The following is a 16,419-nucleotide window of genomic DNA, read 5'->3' as shown; positions in this document are numbered from 1 at the left end:
TATTTCTCTGGTTTATTTTACCACCTGTGTTAATGTCTGGGACTTCTGCAATAGTTACAAAAGACTACATTGTCTCTTTGCTCTGAAGGCTGTGGTCTGAGGTAATGGTGCCACCCGGGGTTGATTAAAGAAGCAGAGAGAACCTAGTCTAGGGTTCACTTCAAGCTTCCAGTGGTTTGGGGGAGAGCTCTGCCAATTCTTGGCTGGCTAGATGCATTCTTTCAATCTCTACTTTCAGCTCATGGAGACTTTTCATACCTGTGTTCAAATTTCTCCTTTTAACAGTACACCAGTCCTACTAGATCAAGGCCTGCCTTAATGATCACACTGGAAAGACATTAGTTCCAAAATACAGTCATATCCTGGAGAGTTGGGGTTAGAGCTTCAACATATCTTTTTGGAAGGACACATTCAATACTCTGATACTAAGTTAGTTATAGATTTCAGCTAGTTTGTTTGTTTGTTTGTTTTAACTATTCTTAAATAAGAATTTTGTCCCTGAAAATGATAGTGTTCACTGTCTTGAAATAGCATTGCCTTCTCCAATTGTAGGTACTAGATCTCCCAAGAAAAGAGCTAGTCCCCCTTGGGGCTTAACCATTACAGTGGTACTTAAATCCATGCCCCCTAGAGACTCTACATTCCCTTCTACAGACTTGTTTTCATTGGTGATCAAGATGAGTGGCATGCTGCCTCCGGAAACCCTCCCATTGCTAGCATGCTTCTCCACAACTCTCCCATCTCTGCTCCAGGCTGCCCACTGCCCTTTTTCTCAAGGTTGAAGGGGATTTCGGAGTTGAGGGAGGCGGCTCCATATCTTTTTGAAAGATTGTAAAAGATGACCCCATTTCCTTTAGTTGCAATCCTTCCCACTGAGAATGCTGGAATTTCCCCCAAGGTTGGGTATGGGGATGGTCTAGTACAATATGCAGTGCCTCTTCTCAATTCCCATTATAAAAGTGATGCAGTTCCCATCAGGAAGATGAGATGCACCCAGTGCAACTGAAAGACACACCACCTCTGGGAGCCTTGGACTTAGAAGACAGAAGGCAACATAATGGGGTCCCAAGGACAAGTGCGTGACAGTAGGAAGAAAACCTGCTCCTGTCCTTGCTTACCTTGTCCATGAGGTTACTGCCAAGCAAAGGTAAGCAGACCTCAGAACAAGCCCCACAACTCATCTCTCTAGTAGTCTATTTCCAGCTTTCTTTGCTTAAATCCTTGAGTTTTCTACTACAGATGGCCATTTTGATAGCAGGCAGTTAGTCATCCTTTCCGGTCACACGTAAACCTCCCACACTGGGGCCAACTCAGAAACCAGAATTAAAATGCATTTGAAACAAGCATAACAAATTTGGCTTCTGTGAGTGAGCCTGAGATGACTAACACATTTTCCATACAGGTCCCAAGGCCAGGAATTATAGTTTTCCTCATATCGCTCTCTTCATTAAGCCTCAGCCACAGTGAAACATTGCTATCAACTTCAGTTCAACAACTCAAGGATTCAAGCAAAAGTAAATCACATTGGAAATAGATATACTATCTAGCTTAAGATACCTGCTTACCTTTGCTCACAGTAACATGTGACAGTAATCGTCCATGCTGGTGACACTGAAGTCTCTCTGCAGGGACATCGTGAGTGGTGTGGAAAGCTTAGAAATAATCAAATGGTCTTCCTTACAATTGTGGTAGAAAGAAGATATTTCTTGAGAAAAAAGATAATTTTCTATTTTTATTAATATTTGATGAGTCAGATGGCAGTATCATGTGAATTTTTAAAATATATGCTTGTGTGTGCAGTGAAGGAAAATGTTGCCAAGCAAAGAAACATGTTCAGCTCTGACTTTTTGACTCATGTTGTAACACGTGTGTTTCATTTTCATTATAAACGCAAGGCCATGACCACTTGCAAAAGCAAAAGAAGTGCTTGAGGTTTGTCAAGCAAACCAAAAGTAAACAAGAAGTGCCAGGTTACACTGTCACTTGGGGAGGATGGGCCACTTCTCTAGATGGATATAAAGAATGCTTCCTTACGTCAGCTAGAAAGTAATTTAAATCCATAGAGTTGAATAGCAGAAGGTTGAGAGCTGAGTCTAGTCAATGCTTGCTGGTTATCTATTCCCATAGTACTTAGGATACATTCAGAGAATACAAAAACGTGCCCTTTCCCAGTGATAAATGAAGTAAATAAGTCACACAGGAAATAAAAGCTAAGAAGCAACTGGGTAACATACAAGGGAGAAACTATGGAACCAGGGTGTCAAGGGAGTGTCCAAGGGTCCAACTCTGGAATCAGGGTTCTTTAACATGCTTGCTCTGGAACTGCCTTTTGTCTTTCTCACCGTTCAACAAGGAGGCGAGCACCATTTCTGGGAGGCTTTGCTCCTGGAATAGGACTGGGGGGCAGCTTTAATCCCTGACTTTGTCACAGCAAGAAGGAACCACAATGGGGAGGTCTGCTGGCGAGAGAGACGGAGGAGGAATAGCTACACAGAGGAAAGCCTGTCCACCAGGCACTGATGAAATTATGCAGTTCAGGTGTGGAAGACTGACTGACTCCCCATACACCCGAATGACAGAGTTTGAAGTCTGCTGTGGTTACTAGAGATGAGACTGGCTGATGAGTGTTCTCAGCAAACCACTCTAGCAGAAGTATGGCTTGAAGTCGGTTTGGTACCTCCTCTCACTTGCAGGAACGCTAAGCTATACTTCCTGGCAAGCCCATCTTCCCACATAGACATGGATACTGATATAAGCCTTGACATGTAAAGTCAGAGCTCTGTAGTCCAGGAACATGCCTGTGAGTCCTCCCTATTGGACCTAGAGGAAAAGCCAAGACACTCAGACGGAGAAGTACCACCTGCAGAAAGGAGAAGGTGTTGGGTGTTAGGTTCTTCTCTATGAAGAATAATCCCAAGGTACTATTCAAATTTAGGAGTATTCAGATTCAGTATCAGGATACTAAATTTCAGTCTCTTTCCTTCCTTTGACTTCCATCTCCCTTCTGTTATGAAAGAATCAGGAAGGAGAGGAAGGAAGGAAGGAAGGAAGGAAGGAAGGAAGGAAGGAAGGAAGGAAGGAAGGAAGGAAGAGGAAGGAAGGAAGGAAGGAAGGAAGGAAGGAAGGAAGGAAGGAATAGCAGAGGAAGGAAGAGAAGAAGAGCGATGGTAGCACCTCATGTCGAGCAGCAAAGTGGGATTTCAGTACGCTGTAACACACTGAGATGGAACACCATGCTTCTGAAGGTGAGGTCTGGTGATGCACCGGGCCTGCTGAGAGTGCATCTGTCAAGCAGTGGATATGACATATGCACAGTAGGCCAAGGGAAGCCAGCATGTCAGTGGGTGTGGTGTGTTTTATGGATACGTCTAATGGTCATCTTCCCTGAAAGCCACCAGAAGGAAAACAGCGAGATGCCATGGGGCACGCAAATAAAATTCTCTCTGTGCTCCAAGAAAAAGAAGACACCGTGGAAACAAATGCAGAATGGCAGGCCCTGAATGGCTGCTTGAATCAGCCAAGAATCCAGGGTCCTCTCACCTCAGTGCTCAGGCTTTCTCTGTGAGAGAAGTGAGCCAGGGGCACCGGCTTCAGATGCCTCTGTTGGCGCAGCGTGCAGCCTCTGTCTGACCCTGTGGTCCTTCTTAGAGACCTCTGTTATGTTTTCCTGTCACCACAGGCTAATGTCCTGGAGCATGTGACTCTCCTCCACTGGTGGCACCGTGTTGGGGAGTTTGTGGAAGCTCCAGAAAACCGCAGATGGAGGGTGCAAGTCACCAGAAGCAGGACGACTGGGTATATTATCTGGGATCTTTTACATATTCGTCTCTGCTTCTTGCCTGTGGCGGCACAGTAGTGTCAGTCTCTGCTTCATGTCTATGGCTTCACAATGGCCACCCACCTTATGTTCTGAGTTTTGGTGGACAGAAACTGAGTCAAAACAAACTTTTCCTCCCTTACGTTGTTAACTTTGGGTATTTTTGTCACAGCCTTCAGAATAGAAGCTGAAACAGCCCCAAGCAAGGTTTCTCTCTGTCCTCGCTGCATGGATACGGGCATGCGTGCTGCCTATCACTGGAGAGGAGACCTCAAGACCAACATGATCTTGAAGTGTGGGGGATTAAAGAGGACCTGAACAAAACTGAAGGTCCTTAGAAAAGGGAGGAAGACTTGACTTTGGCTGACTTCCTGCTCAACCTCAGTACTTATGAGGGTGGGAACTCAATTTTCTTTAGCCTCTGTGAGAGGGTGTGATTAGGGGTCCTGCTCAAAAAATAAGATGATAAACTATCATTTTATGTATAAAAATTATAAACATAACATATTTTACTAGTAGTAATTTACAGAGGATAGAAGAACAAGGCATATATTCACACAGTGGGTCTTGCTTGCCCGTCTCCCATGCCTCTCTACCTGTCCCTACCCAGCCTCTGCTCAGACACTGATCAGTGGCTGCTCAAAGCCTGCTCTCCAATGGCCAGCAGGATCCGCCAGTGAAGAACTCGGGAGGATGGAGGAAAGAAAATGATATTTTCTAACCTGATGTGTCCCTTGGGTAAATGCCACAGATCCTCTCAAGTTCTTACCCTGCGGTTTCCTTAGATCTGTGGCTATGAGCAGTCTTGCGGGCCCCTACACTCTCCGTATCTGTGGCTATGAGCAGCCTTGTGAGCCCCTATGCTCTCTGCTTCCACACAGCTTTGTAAATTATTAAGCTTCCCTTAGATGATGCCAACGTAAGGACATTTAATGAATGTAATTAATTTCTTTTTTAGAAAGCTCATACTGCGCCTTCAGCCACAGATCACAACTGAAGCTGCTGTGATCAACAAGAGGAGCAGGATTCCTGCATTTATACAGCACACATGTATACATGTAACACATATGCAAGTAAACACACACACACCTATAACTACTTTGTCTCTAATAGTCATGATGTCACATACATTGTCCTGTCACTGGTCCCTTCACCCCATGACTTACTAGGGGTTATTCTCCTGTCTATGAATATTGACTTATGTCATTCTTTTTAGTAGCTGCATAATGTTCCTTAATGCAGACTGTCATAATTCAATAGTAAACATTTAGTTCATTTACATGTTTTCATTAGCACAAACAATATCACAGTATTCTCACCCATGCATCCTTTTACTTATATATAAAGGTTTATGGGACACTAAAAGTTTTATGGGAAAGACTGCTACAGGTGGAACCGTTGAGCAGAAGGGTCCTACTTTTGGTTGAAGCTGTCTTTCGAAGACGTGTCTCTGCCTTTGATGTGGTAGCTCTTGTGACTCAGCATCTTTTCAAGTGGCCTTTGCTTATGCCATCTGAGGTTTTTCTTCTAGGAATTGTCTATTTCAGTCTTACAGAACACGCACACATGCACATATGCACACACACACACACACACACACACACACACACTGCATTGTTTATCTCTGATATAAATGAAATTTTAATATGCTATGTACATTAGCCACTAAACACATAGGAAATATTTTTCCCAGCCTGTCACTTGTCTTTCAGTATTTCATGGCTTGCAGAAATTAGTAGATTTGTAAAACAAATCAGTACTCTTTTGGGAGTGGAGGCTTTTTCTATGTTAGGGCATTAAAACATGTAAATGATGAAGTCTTCTAATGCTATGGTCATCTATTTGTTTGTTTGTTTGTTTGTTTGTTTGTTTATAACAAGGTCTACCTGTATATCCCAGAGTGTCCTTGAACTTGTGATCCTCCTGTCTCAGCCTTCTGAATTCTGAGATTGTGGGCCTATGCCAGCATGCCTGGACTTTATTTTCATTCTTAAAGTTGCACAACGTGGACGTAACAATTTACTCGGGGGCACAGACATATGAGTTTTACCCTATTTCTCTATGAAGATCACAGCTGTCACTCCCAGCACCCCATGTAGACCCATCCCAGTGCAGACCCTTCCACTGAACCCCTGGGGTTCTCTGGCCTGCTCCTCATCACTCTAGCCTTGTCTTTTCCATTATACAGCTGCACTGCACTTAGTGCCAGGAACATATCCCACCAAAGTGTTAGGCAGTCTCACCACGAGGCTGGAAAGTACCGTGAACTAACAGCCTGATGTAGTCTGAGTCCATCCTTGTACTGTGGCTCGGCACTGAGATGTTATACCAGGCACAACTGAGAATAAACTCAAGTGCATCACCTGCTCCACCAGGTGTGGTGCTCTAAGGCAGTAGCACTCCTGGTCTTGGTCTTTCTTTGTCTTTTTGTTGCTAATACCCCACTGTATGCCAACTGAAGGCCATTTGGCTGTTGAATGGCTACGAATTGATTAGATACATTGTTGATAGTTTTTTGTTTTTGTTTTTGTTTTTGTTTTTTTAATAGATGTAAGCAGAAAGTTTTAGTTCTGTTAAGACCTAATTGATCCATTTTTTTTTCTATTATGAATCATGCTTTTGTTTCTTGTAAATATTCCCAGTTTAGTAACCTGGACTTATGAGTCAAATAAATACTTCCTCCACTTAAAAAGAATTATAAGTTTGACCTCTGTTCTTGAAGACCTGTGCTTTCTTCTAAGGGTTTATAAATTTTATCTTTACTATTAAATCATTTGAGCTTCAGAATGACTATTCTAAATGAATAGAAATGTATTTATATGGATAGAGTTTGGGTCCAGCCAAATGTTTGAGTAGCTACTTTATTCTAGCTGTGTGATATTTTCACTTGTTCTTTATGTATAATAAAATAATTTTTTTAGTTAAAAAACCATTTTGTTGAAAGAGCTGTTGTTTCTCCCGTGGATTGTCTCTGAACACTGACTAGTCACTCAACCATAACTGTGTGGCCCTAGTTGTGAACACTCCAGTTTACTAATCTACAAGATGAATTCTCATAGCACTCAACATTGATTAGTCACTCAACCATAACTGTGTGACCCTGATTGTGAGCTCCAGTTTACTAATCTACAAGATGAATTCTCATAGCACTCAACATTGACTAGTCACTCAACCATAACTGTGTGGCCCTAGTTGTGGACACTCCAGTTTACTAATCTACAAGATGAATTCTCATAGCACTCAACATTGATTAGTCACTCAACCATAACTGTGTGACCCTGATTGTGAGCTCCAGTTTACTAATCTACAAGATGAATTCTCACAGCACCCCTACCCACCCTCTTTTATGGCTTTGTAGCAAATCTTAAAGCTGGGTGGTATGCTTTCCTGAAGTTTATTTTGTTTTCCAAATAGTTTGATAACTCCAAATCCTTGACTTTATGTATGGATATTTTTATCACCTCTCCTCCCCCCAAAATGCTGCTCTAGATAAATTTGAGATGCAGTGTCTTCACTCTGAAGAGCCTTCAGACATGAACACAACATGGCTCACCATCTGTCAGTCTTTTGATTTTCTACTTCATTCACAAGTTTCTGCAGTTTTCATTACAGAGAGCCTATGCATGTTTTGTTAGATTTATACTTCAGTGTTTTATTTGAGGCGAACTGTTAAAATAATATAGTAAGTCTTTTACCACTGACTGATAATGTCTGGATTGTTTCATGCTTCTCAAGTATGGAATTGGTCTCCTGTTGTCAGATAGACTTCATATGTGTTCATTAGCCAGCTTACTTAATAAGGATTTCTCGCCTATGTTCACAAAGGCCTGTAGTTTTCCTGATTTTGAAATACTTGCTTGGTTTAGTAACAAATATGATGACCTCATAAATAAGTCCCAATGCCATATATATATATATATATATATATATATATATATATATATATATATATATAAAACTGGTGTCATTGTTTGGTAGAATTTTCCAGTAAAGCCACCTGTACCTGGAGAGTTTTCCAGTGGATTTTTATTACAGGTTCCATTGTTTTTTAGCTATAGGACTCTGTGTATTATCTATTTCTTCTTGAGTAGGTTTGAGTAGTTGGTGACTCTTAAGAAACATGAACTGAAAAAAAGTATGGTTGTGTAGTTGGTGATAGATGTTTGTCCATTGCCCTTTTAACAGCTAGGACGTCAGTGTAACCACCTCATTTCTGGTATTAATAAATAGGACTTTTCTCTTTTTGTCATTGTTAGTAGAAAAGTATCAGTGTAATTGATTTTTTTTTCCCACAGAGCCAGTTTTGGTTTCATTGATTTTCTCTATTTTCTGTTTCTAATTTCATTGCTGTCTTCTCGTCTCTTAGTCTATCTTTCTTTCTGCTTGTGTTGGTTCTTATCAAGATAAACTCAGCTTGATTTAAGACCTGTGCCTTTGCTGTTCAAACATTTCCTCTACAGATTCCCTGCTCAGCTGAGTCTTACCCAGGCTCTGTGTTTTTACTTTTGTTCATTGGAATGTTTCCTGATTCTCCTTAAAATCCTCTCTTCGGCTCTGAGATTATTTATATGTGTTTTCCTTGATCCAAATATTCTAAGAGTTCTTTCTCTTTGTGACACTAGTCTTTAAGTTCTTGCAGTGGCCCATGACTCCTCAAGAAGACGTTTTCATTTGCTGTTGTTGAGTGGTCTATTACACTTCAGTTGGTTCCGTTGTTTGACTCAGTTCTGAATAGCAACACTAATGCTAATAGTTGCATTATTTACTGAGAAAAGTATTTGAACTTATTGAATTATGGAATCGTTTCTCTTTTATGTCAACTTTTATACCATCCATATTGAAGCACTAGTACCAGATGCACACATACTAAGAATTGTGATATGTCTCAATTTGACCACTTTTCCATTATGTGTTTGTTAGCTAATTGCTTGCTATGCAGAGCAGGCTGATATCAAACTCACCATTCTCCTGTCTCTTCCTCTAAGACAGACATTAGATGGCATTGTCCCAGAGGAAGAGACTGCTTACAGTGTGAGAGTCAAAGGAGCAGAGATTCAGAGGCCCATGAGTTTTCTAGTTCTGGGTTCTTGATTCTTGGTTGGGCAATTTCTTGTTCTTATTTGCATCTCATCCATATTCATAACCCTCGTTGAGCTTTTGGATGGTGGTTGGGTTGTCAGAGAAGAACTCTCATGAATGGGATCAATGACTTTATAAAAAGACACAGAGAGCTGCCTTATCCTTTCCATGACATGAGGCCCTCTATAAACCAAAAATCAGGGCCTCACAGACACTAAATGTGCAACACCTTAATTACAGAATACCTCTAGACCTCTGGGAAGCAAATTTATGTTGTTTATAATCTACCAGGTTTATGGTATTTTTTCAATGGTAGCTTAAAAGAGTCAAGACATTTGTTCTTCTAGCAGCTGGGAAAGTGACAAGGGGTATTCTCTTTGCCTTAGTCTGTTCAAGCTGGCTTTCTGTCACTTGAAAGAAAATGTCTGTGATCACAAACACTCCTAGTGACTCAAAAAGGATAATCAGTAAACTATGAACTAAATGTCACTTGAAAAGCTGCTTTTTTAAAAATAAATAATGATGATCGTTATTATAATCAACTAACAACGGCATGTATGTGGAGCCTTTTAAAGTATTTAAGAATATTTGAAAGCCAGTTTCAAAAGTTAAGCATTCTCTTTTCAGTTTTGCCCAACTTAATTAGCTTGGTAAATTATAGTTAATGCAAATCCATCAAAATAAATTTCAGGCTAGCCTCTGTCAAATTATCTAAAAATATACATTAATTAAATAGTACAGTGCTATTTTCCAGGTGCTGGAATCAGTTACCTTAATTAGAAACTACAGAGAATTTTTTTTCTCTAAAATGAAGCCACATTTCAACAGCAGAAGAAAAGACAGCCAGTGACTTTCCAGTGATGTCATCATCCCGCCATGTCATTACTCAAAATAAAATGGGAAGCAAGCCTTTAGTGGTTAGTGCTCTAGTGCGATAAGGATGAGCTTGGTGGATTACCATGATGCCTGGAGCCCTTTTGTTCAAATCTCCATTGCAAGGACTTCCTTCCGCAGTATCTGCCTTGGCCTAAGTCCACACTCAGGCTCCAGAGCCAGTTCTACCCTTGCTCTGACTACAAGGGGATCTAAGAAGCCTGGACGAGAAACACCAAGGCTTCTGCCTAAGCCTCAGTACTATTCTGGCTCTTGTATGGTTTCTTGTGACCAAGTTAATGTGCACCTCTATGTCCCCAGGGTCTTTGGCAGAGTTCTACATCACTGAATGACTTGGGTCAGTTCTAGGTCCAAAACCTTCTGCCTAAGCATGGTGTTTGTACCTGATCCCAGACACTTACGTTAAGGGTCTTGATGTTAGTTGTCCATATCCATTTTACCTATGAGACTTTCTTCTTGGGCCCACCTTATGCTACAATATATTCTTGATGTCAGCTAACTGTGTCTCCATCTTCTGTGCCTCTCCAGAGGCTCCATCTTCTCTGAGAGATACATCTAGGCCCAGAAACTCTCCTCTCACCTGCTACCAGATAGCCCAATGGTTATCAACCTGTGGGTAATGATCCGTTGAGATCACACATCAGACACTTATATTATGACTTATAAGCACTGTAGGGAAAGAAATTACAGTGATGAAGCAGCAACAAAATATTTTTTTTGGTTGGGGGTCACCACAACCTGAGAATCTGTATTAAATGGCCATAGCATTAGGAAGATCAAGAATTCTGAGTCCTAAGCCCAGTACCAGCAGAGCATACAGCTAAAGACAATGTGATCTTTTTTTTCTTGGCCATTACTCAGAACTTTTCTTATGCCTTCTTTTGCAGTGTTTCTACGAGCAGCTGATGTCATACGTAATCAACTGTGTCATTACTGTTCACCCAGCTGCTTCCCCAGCTCAACTCTCTGCAAGTCAAAGGCAGGCACATGCTTTATTCCATCTCAGGCCCCAAGCCTATCCATACTTCTGAACCTCACAGACACACGGTTATGTGAGATGGGAAAGTTAGAGTACAGTCATACATCAGATATTCTCAGTGTAACAATATGCCAACCGTTCCAGTTTTCTGCTTCTTTATCAAGAGAAGAGCTATGGGATACTTTCTTGATTAGTAATCTCATGTTACAAAATTCTATCCCTATGCCAGTCACCCCTATATCAAGGCAAAAGAAGGCAGAGCACCACTTTATTTCCTCTAAGTCTATCTTGAAGCATCCATAATGCACTTCCGTAGGGGATGGTGCATCCTTTTTGCCTATGTCATCCCATGCCTGATCTTTGTCTTTGGAGCATTCAGCTAAAATTACAGCTAATTTGGCATAGTATGTAGCATGGTGATTATGATGCAGTCATGTTAACATGCTGATAACCATATAATCTGTAGGGACACATAGCATAAAAGTTAGAATGATAGATCTACACTCAAACTTGCAATTGAACTGTGTAATACAAGCTAATAATTTCTACGTGGGCTGAGTCTTGTCCTCTTACTATGGGGACATGATTAAGTAATATAAAGTAGAGCATGGTACCAGGTTCATATACAAAGTGCCTTTTAAAAGAGTATAAATAATGATGATAATTTAGCCTCTGTAAGCTTTTAGGAGCAATGTTCTCTTTCTTTCTCCTTGGTGTTGATTAATTCAAAACCATTTACTGACTACCTTAAGTGTGTGAACATTAAACCAAGTCCTGTGGGGAATCCAAAGCTGTAAAACGGTGGCTGCTGACTAAAGCTTGTAACCCAAGGAAGGATTAGATGTGGCCCCAAACCATCAACAGAGCAGACAGGAGAGCCACGGACAAACGCTGTGGGAGGTTTTGGGTGGCAGGAAAGCATGAGTCTCAGAGAGGAACTTAAAGTGCTTAGACAATGATGGGCACAAAGGTTCCAAGCGTGCCTATTTTTGACCCATACAAAGAATTCTCTCAACTGGAAAAAATAGTACTATGAAAAATGCCAACCAAGTAATTTTTCATGCTTCTGCTATTTATGATTCTGCCAGAAATGTTTAATTGTGTGGTATACTTTAAGGCTACGCAAGAGATCCTTGCAAGGCAACTTTATAGGTACTCATTAATTCAGCCAACCTAAACGAGCTGTAAATGAAACTGACAAATGCTATTATCCTACTTGCTGAATTTTTCTTTTTCTTTCGGCAGATTATAGCTTGAAGACCTCAAAATTCCTGACACCGAGCACAGAGGCAAAGGGCCACAGATAATTAGTGTGGGCTGGAGCTCAAGCCATTTCCTTTTCATATTTAATGTGTAGTAAAAGCCACTGGAATACCCAGTCCTGAGGCTAGGATTCGGGAGTCTTGATGCCCTTGAAAAGGATCAGGTTTAATTATCTCTGGCCCTGTGCTCCCTTGCTGGTCTCTAGGTGGAAGTGAGGAAATGACTAGACCCAGAGATGAGTTAACTTCTTTCCCTACTTCTCCCAGAGAGGGTGAATATCCTGACCTTGTGAAAGAGGAAGGGAGGGAAAGAGAGAGGAGGAGAGAGAGAGAAAGGGAGAGGAAGGGAGAGGGAGAGAGTTGTCATCCTTTTCCTGATGTCCTCCCTGCCACACCTAGCTCTGCATCCTGGAATATGGAGTATAGATGTCCAAGCTCTGTGCATCTGAAAGGCATTATACTCTTCCTTATGGGGCAGAATCTGAGCCAGTTGACATCAAACAAGAAGATGCTTAGGAAACAGACATGTCCCTGCTCTCCTAATAGAGACTTCTGTGTAGCACATAAGGAAAATCCTTAGATTGCAAAGTAATCGGCACACTTTGTTTGAAGGAAATCAGCATGCATTTTAAGACCAACTATAAATGTAAAAAGTAGTTACTTAGAGAATAACTGGAGAAAAACAGGCTTGAGGAATTTTGATAATCAATTTACGGTTGTCTGTCTGTAACTGTCACAAACGATGTTAAATTTGTGCGTGAGGCCCTGTGGACCAGCCTTTAGCTCAGATACAGCACATCTGGAGTAAAATGGGCAATGACTGACAGCAGTGGGAAGCACTGAGGGGTTGAAAGTGTTGAGTGGTGATTGGAGAGCTGGTACCTATCTGACTCTTGCTAAACTATATAGTACTCGTCAATGTTTTCACTCTCCCAGAGGCATGTATATTTAAAGGGAAGGTTTAAGACGTGCAAGATTTGAAGTAATAAATGTTGAATGGCAAAATTTAAGCTAATACAGGATGGCCCTATGCATACAATATTTACCATGTGGTCATCTAAAGATTGAGTGTGTATGTAAATGCAGCCCCAGTGCGTTTGGTATCAAATGCTAAAATAGTTGGCCTTTTTCTTCTTCCCCTAGAAGAATTTCTCTCTCTCCTCTCTCACTCTCCTTCCCTTCCCTCTCTTGTGTGTATGTGTGTTTGTGTATGTTTGTGTATATATATATATAGTGTGTGTGTGTGTGTGTGTCTTATCAAGGGACATGATAAAGTGTAATTTCCAGCAGGTCAAAAGATCTGAACTAGCAAGCACTTTTGCTAAATACAGCCAGTCTGCACTGTCTGTCACAAGGTGTCTGCGGCTCTTCGGGCTGCCTCTGCATTTGATCTGCACCTGAGTTCCTTGCCAGGTGCATCAGAAATGCCACTTGGTTTTTAGACTGTTTGGCAGAGCTCTGGGTATCTGCTTTGATTACAAATAACTTATTTCTTTACTCACCTGTGGCCACTAACGGGGTTTGACATTCAAGTGCCCTTTGTTGAAAATTCCCTTATGATCAGGGAATTTCAGACTGCCTTCCCTGTTTCTCTTTCCACCACCTAATATACCCACCACCTAACCTTTTCCTGCATCTCAAAAATATTACCAGATACTGTTTTTTCTGTTGTTTCAGTGGGGGTGGGTGAAGATTGTGTGTGTGTGTGTGTATGTGTGTGTGTGTGTGTGTGTTTAAAAGGTTGCAGACCAGTTAAAACTCACTTCACGACATTAATGTGGTTTTGCTGGCATCAATCCATGTGTTGGGACCTTGGAGAGCGTTCCCAGGAGGCTCTATTACCAGGCTTTGCATCTTTGCATCTCTCTAGACTACATCAAGACTTTCCCACTCTGAATTACTATATCCTATGAAGGTCTATAAAGTTCAAAGCATGGGAATGGCAGCTACCTTTGTGATCAAATGCATGCCCCGTCATGAGACTGTAAACAAGTGGCAGGTTGTTTCAAAGAGAATCTAAGCATGGATCTGCCAATAAGGCAAACCAAATTCTAAGAAATTAGACCAAGAGCTAAGCCTCCAGCTTCTCTCTCAAGGCAATACCATGGGGCTCTTCTACACAGTGGTTAAACTTCAACTGTATATTCACAGTGCAATTTTTTTTTTAGAATCTTGTAACATGCCCTATATGTATATAAGTCTATCACTATATCAGTATATAAGTATATATGAGTATTGCAAGTATATCATTATACTGCTGAAATACTTATGTTTTAAAAGGAATCCAAACAGTGAAGGTGTGTATGAACTTTTGGAGCATCCCCAGAGGGGATATGCATGTTGTTTGTGTTATCTGGGCTCAGAGGTCAGTCTCTGTTGTGAATTTTCACCCCGGGGATCTGTAGAGCGCTCCACGCAACCTCCCTACCTCATTAGCCCTAGCTTGAACATATATACAGTGCTAGCCTCTTGCTCTGTGTCCTATGAAATGGGCAGAGCTCAGTGGATCAGATCTGGGGTGTGTTTCATTTCATCTATAAAATAAGATGGCCAACATCCAACCTTGTATCACTCTGTTTGAACTATAAAACTGTTATTACCTTTATTGGGTTTAGAGCATCAGTCTCTAAAGGTATTTTTATTTTGTGTGTCTAAAGCTATAACTCATTTGTTGTTCTAAATGTTTAACCTGTCTCACATTCCCCAGGATCGAGGAGGCTGTTATTTACATGATTAATACTCTTGAATGTTCCAAACTTGTAAGTACATTGTAGAAAAATCTATAGTGTCTACCATCTAGCTCCTAGCTATCTTGATCTCATAAAGTCTGCAAAAATCTTGCACTTTTAAAGTTTTTTTCTTCTTCCTGACCAAAACATTTGCCCTATTCCCCTGAATCCCAAATGTGCCTTGTGTTTCTGTACCCAGTATATATCTACCAGCAAGCAGCAGTTCCTGTGAAGCATAAATGCTAATTCAGACAATCATGAATTTGTGCTTAATAGATTGTCCTGTTAACTGAGCAGGAACTGCGATCCTAAGGGAATGTGAAGAAGCATGAGGATTTTGGAAAAAGGAAGTTTAGAGTAAGGATCCAGTGTCCAGAAAGAGCAGATTAAAATGGAAGGGGCCAAGGAATGCTCCAGGACAACTTTCCTAGAGTCAGGAGACAATAAACGGAGATGATTCTCCTCCAACAGTAACAGTTTACATTTTATTGAGACTCTGGTATACTCCAGGAATGTGACATGATTTTTGTGTGTTCAAATTCACATAGCAAAACAGACTCTCAGTAAGTACATATGATCATGTCTTATAAGAGGGGAAAGAAATTGGACCAGTACCCACCTTGAGATGCCAATAAAACCGATGCTGGACCTAGCAAGGCTGCCTGGCACACACATCTCATGTTCCTTTCCACTGGTCTGTGAGATCCCAGGAAGGGAAGGTTCTCTGGACACAGAAGGTTTGCAGTGTCCACTTTCAGCTTGGCCAGGATACCCACAGGGACACTGAACACCAAAGGAAATACATAAAAAGAATTCAGGCATGGCAACTTTCAGAGTTTTATAGAGGACAAAGCTTAGTCTTTGTTAGTGATCTAACAAAAAGTCCAATTTCATGTCTTTTGGCTCCATTGTGTTCACTTGCTGTGGGAGCACTCCTGGATCTCCAGCACAGAACAGGGGCGGAGGCATGATAGCATCAATTCAGTGCGCATAACACAAGACAAATCGATTCCTTAGATGGGAATGAGGCAAAAATATGTTCAGCGTTCTCTTAAATGGAGGAGGAAAAAAAATGAAGCTGCATTTGTATTAACCAGTAAGATGCTTTGCCTAGAATATAAAACATGCTAAATAAATGCCCACCTTAATCAAACCATCAGAGTTCTCTTTTTAAAGTTATTGTGTCTTCTGGCATCTCTTCACCCGTGACAAAAATATCTATAAAGCAAAAGAAGACAAAAGCTTCATATCAATTTTTTAAAAACTCAAATAGACATATAATCTATCACATGCAACAAAATAATACACCAATTAAAGACAAGCCTTGTGAATGAGAATTGAACAAAATAATTACTGTTTAGAGCATGTCACATTGCCAGAAACAGAAAATCTGGTGCTGGGAAGAATGCAAAAGATCCATTGTCTCCTCCCAGCTAATTGTCTCTGGCTCCGAATTAGAATTTTTAGCAACTAACAATCTAAGCAGTCCACTCCTATTGAAGAGGTCACAATACTGCTCTCTGCACCAAAATATCAATGTCTCAAATGCTAGAAAACAGCAGAATAGAAAATAAAAGTTGCATCTGGGTCAGAAAGAGAATGGGTCCCAAACAGCTAGCACCAGGACCAGCAGTGAGGGAGGACCAGCTGTGAGGGAGG

At 41.1% G+C, this 16,419-nt stretch overlaps 1 long non-coding RNA gene across 1 annotated transcript in view; it reads right to left on the bottom strand.

Annotated features, from left to right (window-relative positions):
* Gm33059 overlaps window positions 1–15,980 on the bottom strand; it is a 58,100-nt gene extending 42,120 nt beyond the window's left edge. The window contains exons 1-3 of the long non-coding RNA XR_390459.1: window positions 15,904–15,980; window positions 15,380–15,543; window positions 10,192–10,400 (exon numbers count right to left, since the gene is read on the bottom strand). This is a non-coding gene — a long non-coding RNA (predicted gene, 33059). The remainder of the gene's footprint in view (window positions 1–10,191; window positions 10,401–15,379; window positions 15,544–15,903) is intronic.
* Between the last annotated feature and the right edge of the window lie 439 nt (window positions 15,981–16,419).

This window comes from Mus musculus, chromosome 4, assembly GCF_000001635.26.
Source record: "Mus musculus strain C57BL/6J chromosome 4, GRCm38.p6 C57BL/6J".
In the NCBI taxonomy this organism is placed as follows: domain Eukaryota; kingdom Metazoa; phylum Chordata; class Mammalia; order Rodentia; family Muridae; genus Mus; species Mus musculus.
Note: the sequence above shows the minus strand (reverse complement) of the source record. Positions and strands in the feature narration are given on the sequence as shown.